The sequence below is a fragment of the Hyperolius riggenbachi genome, chromosome 2, assembly GCF_040937935.1.
Source record: "Hyperolius riggenbachi isolate aHypRig1 chromosome 2, aHypRig1.pri, whole genome shotgun sequence".
In the NCBI taxonomy this organism is placed as follows: domain Eukaryota; kingdom Metazoa; phylum Chordata; class Amphibia; order Anura; family Hyperoliidae; genus Hyperolius; species Hyperolius riggenbachi.
In genome coordinates, this window is record NC_090647.1 from 39,046,831 (window position 1) to 39,063,923 (window position 17,093).

Here is a 17,093-nt window from a genome sequence, read left to right on the forward strand (position 1 = left end):
TACGCCAATGATGCATAAAGGTACACAGATATTCCGAAGACTTCTGGGTAAGTTAACGCCCCGTTGCCTGTGTTCACAGCTGAAGTCATCAGACTTCATCTGAATTCCGAATTTGAGTAGTAAACTACTCGAAAGCCCATCCTTGCCTCATAGGGTGACGCCGTGCCAGAATGGATTTATATTACACAGCAGCGGGAGATGGGGCAGCGGTGATCAAAGTGTCAGACTGAGTCTAATTCCTTGATCTAAAGGGTCTGACGACTGACGTTGTAAGGTTTTCCTATGTTAGACTAAATCCTGTGGAGGAAAATGTCCTGCATGAGATTGGAAAGGGTCAATACCCAAACATATTTTATTCTTTGTCTTTATTTTGAAATAAAATGCATCCATTCCAAAGCGTGTCCAACAGATACTGGGGGATGGGAACAGGACTGCCATCACATTTCCTGCGCACTACAACGGCTGCAATGTGAACTGCTGCAAGCCCAATAGCTCTGTATATACCACCCTAGCCCTAGGAATGGGCTGGCCTTCAGAGTGGCTGGTTGGCCACATTGTCCTCAGCTGAGCTACTGATTGGCCAGGCCCAGAACATCTTGGCCAATCAAAAGGCTTACATGAGAGGGCGGGGCAAAGACAACTTCCAACTAAAGCTGGCCATACATTGCACAAATGCACCGCCGATTGACCAACATTCCTGATTACACGTCGTTCGTTAGACTATCGGGTGCCGATGGAAAACACAATTTTTGTCTAATTAGACTTTTTTCTCTAACCAAATGGGAAAAAAAATTGTATAGTGTATGGCCAGCTTTACACCTGAGCCTGCAAATGGAAAATGACATCTGAAATCTGATTGGCTGCCTTGCCCACACTTCCTTTCCTGTGCAGTGTTTGCATAAACGACCCACTTATCTTGCTTTTCTGACTGATAACAGAAGGGGGTCTTACGACCACTGCCATGAAACAAGGCAAGACCTTAACCCCTTCAACACTAATGGGTTTTCCCCTTAAGGACTACATTTCAGCGCTCCTCCCATTCATTCACCAATAACCTTATTACTACTTATCACAACAAAATCATCTATATCTTGTTTTTTTTCTACCAATTAGACTGTCTTTGGGTGGTACCATTTCCTAAGAATTATTTTATTATGTATGCATTATAAGGGAAATAAATATTTTTTTCTCAGTTTTCAGCCATTTTAAAATAAGACGTGCTACTGTAATTAAAACCCACACCTTTTATTGGCCCATTTGTCCCAGTTTTTACAACATTTAAATTATGTCCCAAGTACAATGTATGGCAACAATATTTTGTATGCAAATAAAGGTTTTTTTTTTTCCATTTTCCATATTACTTTTTTATTACAATCCCTTATTTGCAAAAACCGGTAATATACCCTCATGGCATACATAGCCCCTAACGTAATAATGTACGCATTCTGTCACTTTGGCTTTTTTTTCTCTTACAAGTTTATTTTTTTTCTTATAGTAACTATGGGGGCAGAAAGGGGTTAATAGGGTTCTTATTATATGTGTTGGCTTTTTTTTTTTGTGGATAAAAATAATTGTGAAGTGCACTAATTTATTTGTCCACTAGATGGTGGCATCAAGTATAGAAAACTGAATCACAGCTTTCTATACTTGCTGTTTGTTACAGCAGAGATCATTCATTTATCTGACACTAAAGGTGCGTACACACATGCGACTATAGTCGTTTGTAACGATCGTTCCCCGATCTTTACCAACGACGATCGTTACAAAAAACGAACCACCGACTATTAAGGCAAACGACGAACGAGCCAAATCGCTACAAAAGAAAGTTATGTCTTGGCGGATTTTAACCAACGACGATCGTTTGCAAAAGTAGTACATCGTTGGAAACGGTCGTTCGTACTAGGCTTGAAATGCGCATTTCACTATTTCTCTGTGAAACGTCTCATTTTTATGCGCAGGCGCAATAGTTGCTTTACGTGATGTAACGTTCGTTCTAACGATCAGATCGTTACACACCTTTTAAAACTATCTTTACTAATGCTACGTACACACATGCGACAACGATCGTTCGTTGAGGACGATGAACGAACTTTTAATTGATGAAAGAACGACCTAAGTAAAGTTAGTTTTAAAGGTGTGTAACGATCTGATCGTTAGAACGAACGTTACATCACGTAAAGCAACTGTTGCGCCTGCGCATAAAAATGAGAAGTTTCATGGAGAAATAGTGAAATGCGCATGTCAAGCCTAGTACGAACGACCGTTTCCAACGATGTACTACTTTTGCAAACGATCGTCGTTGGTTAAAATCCGCCGAGACAGAACTTTTTTTTGTAGCGATTTGGCTCGTTCGTCGTTTACCTTAATAGTCGGTGGTTCGTTTTTTGTAACGATCGTCGTTGGTAAAGATCGGGGAACGATCGTTACAAACGACTATAGTCGCATGTGTGTACGCACCTTTAGGTCGTTCTTTCATCAATTAAAAGTTCATTCGTCGTTCCCAACGAACGATCGTTGTCGCATGAGTGTACGTAGCATTAGACTGGTGGATGGGAACATGTTCCCATTCACCAATCTGTCCTGTAACTGCCAGTTACTGGGGCGAGTGCGGGTGTGCGCACACCCATCGTTAGAAACACACAGATGAGTATCTACGTCCCTGAAAAGGGAAGAGTACACCCGCGTACATCATCTAGCTAGCACTTTGCTAGCTACATGTGTTGTCCGATTGCAGCCGCTACCCCCCCCCCCAATCGGCGGCGTTATACATACCCCCCCCCCCCGGGAACCCGCGCTGGCACAGCCTCTTCCATCACCATCAGGCGTCGTTATGGTGAGGATCAGGACTGCGCATGACGTCAGACATCATGTCCGATCATCGCCATAGCGACGACCGAAACTGAATGGAGAAGTTACGGCTCTCGCGGGATCCCGGAGCGGTAAATATAGCCGGCGGCGATCGGGGGCGGGACACAGCACCGGGGCGATCTTGCGACACATGTAGCTAACCTAGTGCTAGCTACATGATTTAAAACAAGTTTTAAAAAAAAAATAGCCCTCTCGCGGACGAAAACAGTCCGCAACAATTGAACGCCAGGGAGGTTAAATAACCTGTCCACCTAAAAACCTTTGTTGCCAGAGCTATATGTCATGCTACCCCTTACCTTTGGAATGCCTTACCACACTCAATCAAAACAGCTCTATCCCGATTGAAAAGCCAACTATTCAAACACTTGCAGGTCCATTTTTACCCCACGATTCCCGGGTCTCTGACATAGTGTGATCGCGTTTGCTATTGTGTTTTCCTGCCTCGGATTTTCATAACTATTCCGTGATTTTTTGCAGAAAAAAAAGGTGCAGAAAAACACAAATGCAAAACACAAGACATCCATGGCTACAATTACTAGGTTATGCCTAATGATGTTGATCCAGGGATTTTATCTGATTGCCATCTGGAGTCAGGAAGGAATTTTTCCCTTTTGGGGCTAATTGGACCATGCCTTGTAAGGGTGTTTTTCGCCTTCCTCTGGATCAACAGGGGTATGTGGGGGACGGGCTGGAGTTGTACTTTGTACTGGTTGAACTCGATGGACGTATGTCTTTTTTCAACCAAAATAACTATGTAACAAACGAAAGGTAACAATGTGCATTTCTGAGTGAATCCATTGAGTTTAATGGCCAGTGCGGTCCTGTGCATTTCTCTGTGTGCAGCAAAATGTGCACGACTCTAGCAAGCGTGTTTCCCTGCCTTAGCAGCACATTCCACCCTGCTACTAGTTACTGGTCTGAGTCCTATTTTGTACAGTAGAATCCCTATTATCCGGCACAGGTGGAGATTGGCTGATGTCGGACATGTGATCCTGCCAGTTGCTTGAGAAGTCAAGCAACTGGCGCTAAAATAACACTAACCTTCCCCCGTGCAGAGCAGTGCGTAGCAGAAACGACTTACCAAACCTCCGGGTGCCGTCTTCCACACTTCCTGCAGCTCCCAGCAGCTTTCCTGTGTCCTCCATGTATGAATCCCAAAGCGTGCATGTGCCTCAATGCAGGTCAGGTGACACGCCGGGAGCAGTCCATGGACGTGGGAAAGCTGCAGGGAGCTGCAGGAAGTGCTAAAGGCAGCGCCTGGAGGTCCGGTAAGATGATTCTTGCTGCGCAAAGCTTTGCAAAAGGTTAACGTTCCACCAGAGCCGGGACAAGGCCCTGCCGCACCCAAGACAGACATCAAAGTGCGCCCCTCCATCCCTCCCACCCCAGCCGTCATATACTGATTGCTATTAGACTAAGAGGCGCCCCAGGGTTTCCAACACCTTCATCTCCAGTTATCTGGCTTGCAGGCACTGCCATGTATCCCCTTTCATTATTTCTCTCTGCTTCAAACACAATAGGGAATAATAGCTGAGTGAACTGTGCACCCTGAGGCTGGAGCCTCTCTCACCTCTGCCTCGGCCCTGCCCTGCATTCCACCCAGAAAAGGATTAAGATTAGATGGGGCCCTAGGCAAGATAGCAGATGCTGCACAGTGGCGTAGTGGTTAGCACCCTCGCCTTGCAGTGCTGGGTGACCAGTTCATATTCCAGCCAGGGCACCATCTGCAAGGAGTTTGTATGTTCGCCCCATATCTGCGTGAGTTTCCTCCAGGCACTACGGTTTCCTCCCACATCCCAAAAACATACAGATAAGTTGATAGGCTTCCCCCTAAAAATTGGTCCTAGACTATAATACATACATAGACATCTGATTATGGTAGGGACTAGATTGTGAGCCCCTTTGGGACAGTTAAGCACATACTCTGTACAGTGCTGTGGAAGATACCAGCGCTATATAAATACTAAATAATAATGATCACTTTTTTTTTTTTTTTAATAGTACTTGGTGGGGACTAATACAATACAATAACATTTCTATAGCGCTTTTCTCCAATAGGACTCAAAGCGCTTAGGCTCCCTCAGATTCAGTAATTCGTAGTAGGATGAAGTATTCACACAACAAAAGTGGGCTAGCATCCACCAGACCCCTAGACTCTTTCTAGGTCCTAGACAACTGCCTAGGTTTGCCTTGTGGATGATCTCTCTGACTCTGGTTCCGCCCCCATCCTCCCTAGCCCCTGGCATGCCGGTTAGGTGAGACTGCCAGATGCCTGTGTTCTGGATAACAGGAGTTTACTGTATCTGGAATCCAATGGGAGACAAACACCTTACAAATGTTATTGTTGTACTATGTTTCCTTTGGTATAACTCATCTCCGTAGGGACTGGGCAGTAGGAGAGCCCATCACAGAGCAGGTGAGGCCTTTGTGTTATCCCGGCTCTGATGAGCTCCCTTGCAGCCTGTTTTTAGCTCCCTGAGGCTTATGAATATGTCATTGGGGAATTGGTAGTTGGGTGGAGCCTCCGTCCGGCCGGGCCGCAGTGCAGAGAATGGAGAGCTTTGTTGTTGCGGGATACGGTTTCACTACTGATGGCGGCGGCCGCTATTCCGCGTGGCTGTCAGAAAGTGACACCTCATGAACATTTCATGGCATTGCATGCTTGACATGTATGAATAGGACCCTAATGAGCCTGATCAGCCCAGCATGACCCGGGATCACAATGCTTCCTAATCCTGCCTACAGAGGAGCACCGCCACAGACCAGCTACAAGCAGCAGCTGCCAGCCTCGGCGGTTTAGCAAGCCTAAACTATGTGCAACTATGGTGATTCTCTGGATCCTGCTAAGAATGGGCAGCACAGTGGTTAGCAGCACTATTGCCTTGCAGCGCTGGGTTCGAATTCCAGTCAGAACACTATCAGCAAGGAGTTTGTATGTTCTCCCCATGTCTGTGTGGGTTTCCTCCAGGCACTACGGTTCTTCCCACATCCCAAAAACACACAGATAAGTCAGTTGTCTTTCCCCGAAATTGGCCCTAGACTACAATACATACATATGACTATGGCAGGGATTAGATTGTGAGCCCCTCTGAGGGACAGTTAAGTGACAAGACAATATACTCTGTACAGCGCTGCGGAAGATGTCGGCGCTATATAGGTACTAAATAATAATAATAAAGAGTCTTCCCCATCTTCCTGCTCCTATAGTAGGGTCACTGGTGTGGTTCCAGGTGTACAGAGAGGTCTATGAAGGTTCTCTATGGTTATTCACCCCTCACACTCGCTCACTTGTGAGGCTCTCTTCCTCTCACCATCAGGCTTGCCGCTACCTTCAACTCAATCAAGCTGACCTGAAAGACTCTATCACGATTGCTTACCAGCCATTTTCATAGCTCCACCCCCTCCCTTGGATATACACCCCACCTCCCCTTATGTGTCCCTCTACTCCACCCCTTAGATTGTAAGCCTCTTTGGCAAGCCTTCCTTCTTGTGTGCTCTTCTCCCCCACCATATTGACTCAGTGACTCGTCTGCTATATTTATTCCTACATTGTTACATCACTATTTAGTACACCATTGTTTAACACTGTAATGTCCCTGTGTAACATTGTGTCATTCCAGATACCATCCTATATGCAATCACCGCTCTACTAACAATATTCTCCTGTCTTCCTCTCTAGTCACCTCTTATTACTCCCGCCTACAAGACTTCTCTTGATCCTTTTTCATCCTCTGGAACTCCCTCCTTCAACACACTTATACTTTTTAGGCGCAATTTAAAAACTTACCTCTTCAGGCAAACACACTCGCCTACTTAGTACACTTTGGCCACCGACCACCATTTTACCATCACACACAGCTTCCCTTCACCTATTGACATATTCCTTAGGCTCCCTGCACACTGCAAATCAGTTTTCTGATTCCGATTTTCAATTCCGATTTTCCCTGAATACATTCAACAGAAAAACGGATCAAAAAACGCAGCATGCAGTAAAGATTAAAAATCGGAATCGGAGGTAAAAAAACGATTAAAAAGCAGAATCAGAATCGAAAATGCATGCAGTGTGCAAGAGGCCTTATACCTTTAGACTGTAAGGACCTTTGGCCAGGGCTCTTCCCCTTATTTCTCACAATGCTGTGTAATGTGTGTCCATACCTCCCACCCCTATGTACCACATTTTTCGCCTTATAAGACACACTTTATCTCCCCCAAAAGTGTGGGAAAAAAGTCCCTGCGATTTTTGGAACGATTAAAAAAAATATATGCATATTTCGTGATAACGAAAACGAGTACGTGTTTGCGTAGAAAATAGTCTTTGGTGCATCTTAAAAGACAAAAAATTCGGTAGTTGATTTGTTCACTGCATCAGCGGTAATCCACCATTGTCTTTATCTTGTATCAATGTCTTGTATTGTTATACGGAAGATGCTGACGCTTATATCAATAATAATGATGTTTCCCATCAGGGCTGTGGAGTCGGAGTTGGAGTCGGAATCGAGGAGTCGGGGCAATTTTGGGCACCCGGAGTCAGAGTTGGAGTCGTGGTTTCGTAAACTGAGGAGTCTGAGTCGGATGATTTTTGTACAAAATCCACAGCCCTGTTAAGTATTAGACTAAGGAGTCGGAGTCGAGGAGTCGGAGCCATTTTGGGTACCCGGAGTCGGAGTTGGAGTCGGAGTCGTGGTTTCATAAACCAAGGAGTCGGAGTTGGAAGATTTTTGTACCGACTCCACAGCCCTGTTTCCCATATCTATCTATTGTACCGTGCTCAGTGGTGTAGCTAAGGAGCTGTCGGCCTCGATGCAAGTTTTACATTGGGGCCCCCCAAGCACTCTCTACATAACAATTGATACGCGTGCACCAAAACCTGCCAATGGGAACAACAGTGTCAAGAGGTACAAGAAGAGATGGGGGACAGTTTGTTAGTGATTACTACTATTAAAAGTATGTATAGAAGTGATTGTTACCAGCACAGGACCAATAGAGAGCTAATACTGCAGTTGAGGGAGAGCCCCGAGGGGCCCCTCTGGTCCAAGGGCCCCGATGTGGTCGCAACCTCTGCAACCCCTATTGCTATGCCCCTGACTGTGCTGCATAATATGTTAGCACTTTATACATGCAGTTTAATACCAATAATAATTCTCTTTTATCCAGGTCATAAATGAGATGACTACAGCCCTGTTACATGTATCTTAGCATCAAACAAGGTTTTGTTTTATAGGTGACACTGCTAGTCGTGCTAATAAAAATAGTTACGGGATAAGCTTTTGGCAGGCACTCCCTCTGTCAGATCAGCATCAGAGGGAGCATGAGAACAGTCCTGACCTATCTACTGAAAAGGGAATTCATTGCTGTATACCCAGGTAGATTAACAGAAAGTTGGTGTAAAAAACACTTTCTTAAAGTGGACCTGAACTCTTGCACAGGACAGAAGGAAAACATAGAAACATGCACCTTGTATGTATTTAGAGAGATTCGCCTGTCTAATTCCCCCTCATCTGTAACAAATCACCAATGTAATTTGATTTCTCAGCTTAGTCAGCTGGCTGCCTTGGCAGAGCAGCTAATTTGTGAACAAAGGATGTTAACCCTATGTTTGCTTCCATTAAAGCAGGAATTAGACATTATGCTGATATATTGCAGGATTAGTATCAGTTGTAAAGTTGTAACAAAGAAATGTTTTTCTTTAAAGGTTATTATGATGTTGCTTATCTTTTAGAGCAGAGAGGAAGTACTGAGTTCAGGTTCACTTTAAGGTGGGGATGACAGTGAGAAAGGCAGAGGATGGGCACAAGAGATAGACAAACAGCATACTGAAATCATAGCAGCTTACATTTTCTTTTTACTTTAAGTATTTGAATGAAGTTCACCAAGTTCCAAAGAACAATAAAATGAGTGAAACAGAGGACTGGGAATACACGTTACGTTTTGCGCGTTCAATTCAACGCACGATCTATTAGCCATTCAATTTTCTGCTCATTTCTCTTATCTTCAAGTTGTTTTTCTTATCTTTTTTACTTTCACTTCTATGAGAAATCGAGCAGAAAAGAATCGAGCGGAACATCGGACATGTCGGAATTTTATCATCGAAAGCATCTATCGGAACGATTCTTAGCAAAAAACACACCGTGTATTCCCAGCATAACAGAGGATATGATTAATAACAATAATAACATTTGTAAAGCACTTCGCCCCCTTAGGGAGGCCCGGAGTTACAGGAACCTATAGGCACAGACATCCTGGCACCTTAGACTCCGCCCACCATGAGCCTACAAACCCCCACGGAACCGCACTGCAAGTGTGCTGCCTGGCCCAGCTGTCACTTCTCCATTACTTCCCTTGCCCAGTCTAGGTAGCTAAAGAGGTCTCTTAGCATTATGTAGCCATATCTATCCTCAGTATTAGGTAGCTAGAGGAGCCCCTGACTGAAGGGAGATCTCATCAGTGGACTGCAGAGACTCGGGTGAGTAACCTCTCATTCACATTTCACTCAGTACTCAGCATCGGTAAGGCAAGAGCGAGACACTTGGGAAAGGGAGTGAGCTGACCCTCCATCATCAGGTGCCTGTTTTTACATACAACGCCAAGGGGCAAGCATGGGATCCCCGGCTGCTCCCTCTATTGCTAATATATTCGTTGAATCATTGGAGCGCACTATGTTCTTGTGCAATCCAAAATTTAATGGATATATATATCAATATTTTCGTTTTGTCGATGATATATTACTCCTATGGAGGGGCCCTGAGGAACTGCTCCATGAGATGGTTAACAAGGCTAATGCGATGCATCCGACGATCAAGTTTTCGCTTGAGTTGTCTAGGGACACTATAAATTTCTTGGATGTGTCTCTGAGTATTTCCAATCGTCGGTTTGTTACTAAGTTGTTTCGGAAGCCCACAGACCGCAACAATCTATTGCGTTCTGACAGCCATCACCCCACACATGTGGTTAAAGCCATACCAAGGGGGCAGTTCCTCAGGGCCAGACGTATCTGCACCAGAGACGAGGACTATTTGAAGGCTGGTCAAGAGTTGACCGCCAAGTTTGCACTGAAAGGTTACAACTCACACCACCTTGTAACGGTCAATAATGAAGTGAGGGCACTAAGTAGGTCCACTTTGCTAACAAGCAATGCCTATACCAAACAGCAGAAAGGGGTCCCTTTTGTCATGAATTTGGGTAAAAACACGGAGTTGATTAAAGTGGTCTAACACCCAGCATTTCAACTTTGCTTTAAAAGATTGCTTACAGCTTATAAACTATTATGCCAGATTTTTTTTTTAGCAGAAATTCACTGAATGGATTAAACATGACATTTTAGTGCTGCATTTAGCTAGAAATACTCCTCCGTGCTTGCTTGTTTAGTTACAAATGTATCTATCTACAATGTAACAAACAAACTGCTCTGAGAGAACAAAGAGGGCTTCCCCGGCAGGCTTTTCAAAGGTCTATTTGTATTCCAAATAAATATACATTTGTAACTAAAAGATAAGAACGGATGTGGATTCCTAGTTGGATCCAACACTAAAATGTCATGTTTAAAGAGAATCTGTATTGTTAAAATCACACAAAAGTAAAGATACCAGTGCGTTAGGGGACATCTATTACCCTCTGTCACAATTTCGCCGCTCCCCGCCGCATTAACCACTTTAGGATTCGGCGTACGCTTAACTACGCCCCTGAATCCTGAAGTGGATTGCATGGAAACGGCCGCTCGTATGAGCGGCCGTTCCATGTCAGTTCACGGAGGGTGTCTCCGTGAACACCCTGCGAGCCGCCGATCGTGGCTCGCAGGGTAAATGTAAACACACGGGGAAGATCTTCCCCGGTGTTTACATGTATACGGCGCTGCTGCGCAGCAGCGCCGTGGCGGAGATCGGCGATCCCCGGCCTCTGATTGGCCGGGGACCGCCGGCACCTGATAGGCTGAAGCCTATCCCATCAGGCGCAGGACGGAATTCCGTCCTGCGCCGCTCACAGGGGGAGGTAGAGGGAGGGAAGGGGAAGGCGGCCAGGAAGCGCTGCGGAGGGGGGCTTTGAAGAGAGCCCCCCCCCCCGCAAGCGCAAGCAGCCGGCGGCGATCAGACCCCCCCAGCAGGACATCCCCCTAGTGGGGAAAAAAGGGGGGGAAGTCTGATCGGCCTGGCTGCTAGCTGATCGGTGCTGCGGGCTGGAGAGCCCACGCAGCACCGATCAGCAAAACCACCCGGTATCTAGAAGTGGTTAAAAGTGATTAAAAACAGTTTTAAAAAGTTTGTTTATAAACAAACAAAATGGCCACCAAAACAGGAAGTAGGTTGATGTACAGTATGTCCACACATAGAAAATACATCCATACACAAGCAGGCTGTATATACAGCCTTCCTTTTGAATCTCAAGAGATCATTTGTGTGTTTCTTTCCCCCTGCATCTCTCATGCACTTAAGTTTCAGGTTGCTTGTTTCTTCCTGCAAACAGCTTTGCCCTTGTCTGTAATTCCTCACTATGTGAAAGCCCAGCCAGCTCAGAGGACGATTTATCCAGCTTGTAAAAGATAATAGAGCAGAGAGAAGCTGCTCTAATCTAAATAACACACAGGCAGTGTGCATAGAGGGGCCTGGAAGGGAGAGTTCATAGCAGAACCACAACACTGAAGAACTTGGCAGCCTTCCAGACACAGGCCTGACAAGTCTGACAAGAGAGAGATAAGTTGATTTATTACAGAGACTGTGATAGTACAAAGTGCTGCAGTAAGCCAGAACACATTAGAATAGCTTTTGGAACTTGTAGGATGATAAAAAACAGGATGCAATTTTTGTTACGGAGTCTCTTTAAGGCTGGGTCCACACTAGACCCGGTTGCAGGACGGACACTGCAGTCCGGATCAGGGGAAGTACCCACCATACTGCAAACTGATGAAAGTGCATCAGTTTTGCATCAGTTTTGTATCAGTTTCCGTTCAGGTTTTTCCCTGACAGAAAACGTCTCTATCATTAGGAAGGAGTGGGAGGATTTTTTGGGCCAATCATAAAGCTCAGGCTATCCGTTTTCACATCCGTTTTTTGCCTGTGGAGCTGGAGATGCGTTTTCTCATTGCTTTCACTACCCCTGCGTGTATCCGTGGTCCTGATCCGTTGCGTGAAAATGCAGCAGATCCGGACCTTCCGTTCAGGTTTTGAAAACGGGTCCCCGCAAACGCAGACGGATCCGTTTTTTACTTGGGTGAGGATGGCTGCTATTTTAAACATTAGTATCCGGGACTCCGTTTTTCATCAGGTTTGAAAAACGCAGCCACGGATACGTTTCCGGACCTAGTGTGGACGCAGCCTAACCCATTCAGTGAATTTCTGCTTAAAAAAAAATCTGGCATAATAGTTTGTAAGCTGTAAGCAATCTTTTAAAGCAAAGTTGTAATGCTGGGTGTTAAACCGCTTTAAGAAAACTGTAAGGAGGTTCTGGCCAATGTTGAGAAACGACAGGGAATTAGGGTCATTGTTCAGAGAGGAGCCTCTTTTCTCTATAAGAAGAGGCAGGACTGTATATGACAGGGTAAGACGCACTGACACTTCCCCTAATGATGTAAACATAACCACAGGGAGGGCGGGGACCTACCCATGCCTTAATTGCAATGTATGTAGTGGTATCATTAAAGGGGAAAAAATTGGATACCCACACACAGGTCGAGAAGTCCGCATTAAAGGTAGGCACTATTGCTCCACTACATGGGTGGTATACGGGCTAAAGTGCCCGTGTGGACTCATGTATGTGGGAGAAACCACCAGAACAGTTAGGACCCGCATACAAGAACACAAAAGGGCCATTACTAGATACGCTGAGGGTGAACGAAAAAGTTAGGACACCTCAGTGGCCAGGCACTTCTTTGCAGCGGGCCATAATGCCGCACAATTAAGGTGGTGTGTGTTGGAGGCTGTAGCCTTATCCAAAAGAGGGGGAAACCAGGAGAAATTGTTAAAACAACGTGAAGCGAGGTGGATCCATGAGTTGGATGTAGTGACCCCAAGGGGTATGAATGAAAGATTGCCTCTAAAATGTTTTTTTTGACAAGTTTGTTATGATATGCCCTTTATAAACATGTTTTTTACAATGTGTACCGCACAGGATATGCTTTTAGATTATAGGCTTGGTATGTTGTTGATTGGTATATGCATTAGCTATAACCCCATGTTTTTTCACAGGTTGTTCTGTGGCAGTCCTTGAGGGGAAGTGCCAGAACGTACGGTCAGTCCAGATTGATGTTTTATTGGTAGCCAAATTGGAGTGCCATATGACCAGTTTGTTTACATGAATGGGATAATATCTCGTTGGAACTATGTACTATGGACTAAGGGGTTAAATGATTTGGGGGTGGAGCTGATAAGGGTGTGGCTGCTCACACCTGTTTGTGTATATATATGTGGTTGTACACATTTCACTGTTGTTATACACCTGATGAAGGATCAATGATCCGTAACATGTAGTGTTTTGTTCGCCTAATACACAGCAAGATTTGCAGAGCCAGTGGTGTGCCGTCTCTTTTCTACTTCTGATGCTATACGAGCTGTATTGGCAGTCCAGCTGAGACTAGGAACCGGCCAGTGTACAGGTAATCCTTGACCTGAGATTCCGTTTTTCATACAAGCGTTTCTTCTGCCTGTAGGCACGTGCCTACACTGCCTTATGGTGAATCTGGCCCTGCCTATAGGGAATTAAAGTGCATAGATAGATCTAAGATATGTAATTATTGGTGGGAAGATTATGTTACAGAGGAAAAAGCTACATGCCCATAAGTGCCAGACTAAACAGGTGTCCGCTTAGTCTCGATTTAAATACACTTAGCGTTGGAGCTGTCTTGATTGAGAGTGGTAGGGATATCCAAAAGGTAGAGGCAGCATGACAAAAGGCTCTGATACCAAAGGTTTTCAGGTGGATTCAGGGTGTAACCAAACAATTAGATCATGCCAATTAGAGGTTGTAAGTAGTATGATGAAGTTCCAACAAATCCTTTAGGCATTAAGTGCAGGGCCGGTTCACACGGACGGCAGGCGGCGTTGAGGCGGCCAGGAAGTCGCGTCGTCCTGTGACGTCCCGTTCGGTGGCGGCGGTACAGAGATCGTCGCGATCGGCGTTTCTCGTCCCCGCAGGGGGACATGAAGCCGCGCCGGCTAGCCGTCCCTGGACGTTGCATGCGGCTTCTAGGGACGGCCGAAACGACGCGTTAAATCGGGATTGGAACGCCGCGCTTATGTTATCGACGGTAATCGACGGTAACCGCGCAATGCTAAACGCTCCCATTCACTTGAATGGGAGCGTTTAGCCGATGGGTCGCGAACGCTTGGCGGTAGACGCCGCCTGCCGTCCGTGTGAACCGGCCCTTAATGAGGTAGGGATTCGATACATTGTCCTATCCTGGCTTATGTTCTGCAAGACTGTTTCAAGGACACTACTTTTCAGCATTTGCTAGCTGCGCAGTATAGCGGCGTTGCTAGCACCTGTGTATGTGACTGCTGTATAACTGACTGATGTAACCATAAAATAAGTCACTTATCTGGCTGCATTATTCTCCTTTATACTGGAGGGCTGAAGGTAAATATCAGGTGAACTCTCTTAGGAATAGGTGAATTCCCGGCTCCGCCCCTCTCATTCCCCTGGATAGACGCGCGAAAGTTATCAGCTTAATGTAAATGGTTTTATCAGTTTTCTGGAGAGCTGGTTTCTATGTTTAGTGTATATATCTGTAAGGGAGGCAGGCTATACTTCCTTCTCTTTATTCCTACACAATAGTTGTGCCTTACATACAAGTTCCAGGAATTATTTTTATTTTAGTTGGCGTTAGGATGTTTTACAGTTTTATTGCCGTTGGTGTCCCCATTGAAGGGAAGTCCCCTGGCTTCCTGTTTGAACTGAGAGTCTAATTGATTAAAATGTTGCGTAGTGTATGGTTAGCTTAAAGAGAATTGAACTTCATCCCAATCGGTAGCGGATTCCCCCTTTCCCATGAGAAATCTTTTCCTTTTCTCAAACGGATCATCAGGGGGCTCTGTATGGGTGATTTTGTGGTGAAACCCCTCCCACAGTGTGATGTCAGTGCCTCACAGCTCTGAGGTCCTAACATCACATCGTGGGAGCCTTGGTGCATAGTGGGAAATTCAAATAACAGCTTTTTCCAGCTGCCAAAAAAGCAAGCAGCATCTCCTACCACTAACATCACCTGCCAGCAGTAAAAATGTCACCATGTGGTAAATGTCAGAATGTAAATCAGGGAGAGGCACTGTAGTGACATATAGTAGAATGCAGTCAGTTATTCAGGATTACCACTTTTATGGTAATGTTCCTGTTTTCCGCATCAGAAACACTGCTTATATATCTATATATTTATGTATATTGGTTTATAGCACTGCCCTCACAGTAGTGTTTAGCCTAGGCTGTTTAGCTATGCTAAATTCTCCTCCCAAAGACAAGGCATTATTCTCACTAGCTTCAGAATTCTCAGACTAGGTTGGTGGTGGAAGTATGACTAGGACTGTTGTGAATGCATGAGTAAAGTTGTAGTAGAGGCAGGACTAGGGCTGTGGTGGAGGTGTGACTAGGGCTGTGGTGGAGGTGTGACTAAGGCTTTGGTGAAGATGTGGTTAGGGCTGTGGTGGAGGTGTGATTAGGGCTGTGGTGGAGGTGTGGCTAGGGCTGTGGTGGAGGTGTGGCTAGGGCTGTGGTGGAGGTGTGGCTAGGGCTGTGGTGGAGGTGTGACTAGGGCTGTGGTGGAGGTGTGACTAGGGCTGTGGTGGAGGTGTGACTAGGGCTGTGGTGGAGGCATGACTAGGGCTGTGGTGGAGGCGTGACCAGGGCTTTGGGAGAGTCGTGACCAGGGCTTTGGGAGAGTCGTGACTAGGGCTTTGGGAGAGTCGTGACTAGGGCTGTGGTGGAGGTGTGGCTAGGGCTGTGGTGGAGGTGTGGCTAGGGCTGTGGTGGAGGTGTGACTAGGGCTGTGGTGGAGGTGTAACTAAGGCTTTGGTGAAGATGTGGTTAGGGCTGTGGTGGAGGTGTGACTAGGGCTGTGGTGGAGGTGTGACTAGGGCTGAGGTGGAGGCATGACTAGGGCTGAGGTGGAGGCATGACTAGGGCTGTGGTGGAGGCATGACTAGGGCTGTGGTGGAGACGTGGTTAAGGCTGTGGTGGAGATGTGACAAGGGCTGTGGTGGAGACGTGGTTAGGGCTGTGGTGGAGACGTGACTAGGGCTGTGGTGGAGACGTGGTTAGGGCTGTGATGGAGATGTGACTAGGGCTGGGTTGGAGACGTGGTTAGGGCTGTGGTGGAGGCGTGGTTAGGGCTGTGGTGGAGGCGTGACTAGGGCTGTGGTGGAGGTGTGACTAGAGCTGTGGTGGAGGTGTGACTAGGGCTGTGGTGGAGATGTGACTAGGGCTGTGGTGGAGGTATGACTGGTTCAAACTGGCGTTAAGTGGCAAATAGATCAGTGAAAACGGATCTGATTACTGGTCAATCAGATCAGTTTTCACTCTGTTGCTGTTCAGCTGCTTCTGTTCCATTTCCCTATATCCCCCCGCCCCCCAGACCCTCCCCCCCACAAAGTGGGTTTTGTTGGCTAGAACAGTCTGTTTCTTAACTAGTGTGAAGAAACGTTCCGTTTTCTCATTGCCCTCAATGCTCAGCTTCCATTTCCACTGGGCTCAGCGGTCCAGAAAAATTGCTGCAGAACCAAATTTGCAGTCTGTTCAGTGGATTGTGCGGAACGGATCCGTTCTAACAGACCATGGTGAATGGATACATAGGTTAACATTGGATCCGTTCACATCGTTAGGATCCGTTCCGTTAGGATCTGCGAAAGGACCATTTTTTTCCACAAGGGTGAAACAGGCCTAAGGCTGTAGTGGAGGCGTGACTAGGGCTGTGGTGGAGATGTGACTAAGGCTGTAGTGGAGGCATGACTAGGGCTGTGATAGAGGCATAACTAAGGCTGTTGTGGAGGCGTGACTAGGGCTGGAGAACGGTTTCCTGCTGGGTCCCCTAAACTAGACTAGCATCCCTGTATCAATGTCCCTGAGGCTCAGATGAAGTCCCAGAGGACGTAGATCTACATCCATTTAACAGTAGAGATTAAGCCCAACTATAAGCATGGCACTGAACATAACATCTCATATCTCACCAAACAACATGCCCACATGTTATCATTTTTTGTCAAATGAGGCTCCGGAGGATACATTTATTGTTTTAAAAAATGTAGTCAGATTAT

General features: G+C 46.0%; 1 protein-coding gene across 2 annotated transcripts in view; it reads right to left on the reverse strand.

Annotated features, from left to right (window-relative positions):
• Positions 1-17,093, reverse strand: part of MYO7A (myosin VIIA) — a 277,532-nt gene that overhangs the window by 245,434 nt on the left and 15,005 nt on the right. The window contains exon 1 of one of the 2 annotated variants that reach the window (XM_068266666.1): positions 6,180-6,194. The exons of the other annotated variant lie outside the window; for it this stretch is intronic. The gene's annotated coding sequence lies outside the window, so the exon portion shown is untranslated. Of the gene's footprint in view, positions 1-6,179; positions 6,195-17,093 lie in introns of those variants that run through there. 2 annotated transcript variants of the gene reach the window in all.